The sequence below is a fragment of the Oryzias melastigma genome, linkage group LG4 (assembly GCF_002922805.2).
Source record: "Oryzias melastigma strain HK-1 linkage group LG4, ASM292280v2, whole genome shotgun sequence".
Taxonomy (NCBI): domain Eukaryota; kingdom Metazoa; phylum Chordata; class Actinopteri; order Beloniformes; family Adrianichthyidae; genus Oryzias; species Oryzias melastigma.
Window position 1 is genome coordinate 5,915,103 of NC_050515.1, and position 2,201 is coordinate 5,917,303.

The 2,201-nt window shown below is 38.7% G+C and overlaps 1 long non-coding RNA gene across 1 annotated transcript in view; it reads right to left on the reverse strand.

Moving 5' to 3' along the window:
* The window catches only part of LOC118598648, a 13,960-nt gene continuing 11,759 nt past the window's right edge, over nt 1-2,201 (reverse strand). The window contains exon 3 of the long non-coding RNA XR_004947717.1: nt 1-880. This is a non-coding gene — a long non-coding RNA (uncharacterized LOC118598648). The remainder of the gene's footprint in view (nt 881-2,201) is intronic.

Below are 2,201 nucleotides of genomic sequence, written 5' to 3' on the forward strand. Positions count from 1 at the left end.
GTATTTTTTATGAGAAATACTTTTAATTGGGTATTTTATATCGGGTAAAAATGAGCCGACAAAAGTGATGGTGAAACTTTTTATAGCGAAAGTGTTCGAGGGTTAATGTCAAATATAACTTACTTATGTTAAAAATCACTGTCACTTTACTGTATCTAAATTTTAAATTTGATGTTGTAAATATCCTAAAATCATCCTTTTGTTTGGTTGTTCTATATTATAACTTTATTTATAAGACGTGTGCTGCTGACCTGTTGGGCAGAAAAAGAGTTTCTGAACTTAAAGGATTTTTTTAATCTGGTTAAATAAAGGTTACAAACAAACATAATCCCAACCTGCTTAGCTTAGCTTTCTTCTTTACGTATATTAACATTATCCAGTTCTTAACATTTGATTGGTTATTTAGATTTACCAACACAGATTCAGGTCATTAAAAACCTGTAAGTATCAATAAATAACACAACAAAGATAAAGTATGAATTAATTATGTAATTAAACATTTCAGAGTTTACTCAAATAAATAATCAATTTTATTTAAAATGCCTCTCAAAACATAAATAAAATCATACACTTAAATAAAGTAAAATGAAAATTAAGTGCATAAAGCAGTTTTAATGCTAAAAGTACTTTAAAGAAATAGAAGAATTTTAAAAATATATATATATATATATTATACACACAACTCCCCAGAACCTGATAAAATGAAACTTAAAAAGACATATTAATAGAGCTTAAATAGTAACCATAATTTGATGGTTGCTGAATGTTGTACTCCATTTATCACAGACACAATTGTCCTTTATTCATCTCATTTGTCGTCTTCCTCAGAAATGTGAACTCCTAGATCCACCTCGCTCAGACACTCCTGGCATCTGACAACCTGTGTAAAAAAAACATTTTATTTTCTCAAATGTCATCAAAAAATTCTATACAGTGGCTTAAAGACGAGTCGTCCTAAAAGGCGGTTTAAAGACGGGGGGGGTGCCGGGATCAGTCAGCGGTACACAGAGAATCACTATGGTGACAGCAATCAGAGGGGGCTCAGGGGAGTGTGGCTGGGTCAGAGAGGAGGACTTGAGAGGCAGCTGACTGAGGAATCAGCCCTCACTTTGGATGATTCGACTGACAGCTCCCCCCGAGGGTTGTACCGGACCAGCCGTCCCCGGAGACCACGGGCTTTATGAAACAAGAATATGGCTATAGTGGCTCTAAAGGGGGAAAAAAGAAGCCACGTCTGTGAAAATGTTAAAGAAATCCCCAAATTATAAGACTTTCTGTCCTTTTTCTGTCACGTTCTGCATCCTCGTCCTCGCCTCTGTGCTGGACGGCGTCCATCCAAACAGATGGTGCCGTGTCAATAGACGCTATTTACTGCCAGACGGTAAAAAGCACATTCAGAATTAATCTGACGGAGTCATTTATTTAAGAGATGTTTATCCTCATCTTGGAAATGACTCATGTATTCCTGGCTGGAGAGGAGGCATCATCCCGTTTTACTTTTTCTTTTTTTTTGGCTTGTTTGTTCAGGAGTTGGGATCCCCCGCCATGTCTCTGCTTCGTCATCTCTGTGCCACACCCTGCTGAGGAAGAGGACAACCACCTGACCTTCATGCAAACGCCAGACATGGAGAAGTTGGTTTCCTACTTTTCTGAGTTTGTTACGGTTTGTGACTTTATTAGGTTGAAGCAAAAACACCTCTAATAATAATTTTTTTAATAAAATAAAATGAATGTTCTCCTGATGTAAATGTGATTTGTTTTGGTTAAAGCCATTTATTAGTCATTTCTTCAGGCCATTTAACTGATTAATTTGTGGAATCTGTTTTAAGTTTGCATTTATATTAAAATAATTAGTCTTCAAAGAAGAAAGGATGAAAAATGTAAATGTTAGGAGTGGCAGGCGATGCTGCTGCTGCTGCTGCTGCTGCTGCTGCTGCTAGAACAGTCTTCCCACCTTGTGGCGGTACAGTGAACTGTAGCAGACGGCGAGCTTCGGCGATGGTGGAGGAGGCTGGCTGATGCGGCGAGAGATGGAGGGAGGGAGCAAGGCGGAGAGTGAGCAGGAGAGAGAAAAGGAGCAAAAAGGGAGGGGAGTTTAAACTAAGTGCTATGTTTTGGGACAGGCTAATCTTCTAGTGTGAGGATAGAAGCACATTGTCAGAGCCGGTGTGCGGGGGAAAGATAAGGGCGCCAGCGACCCA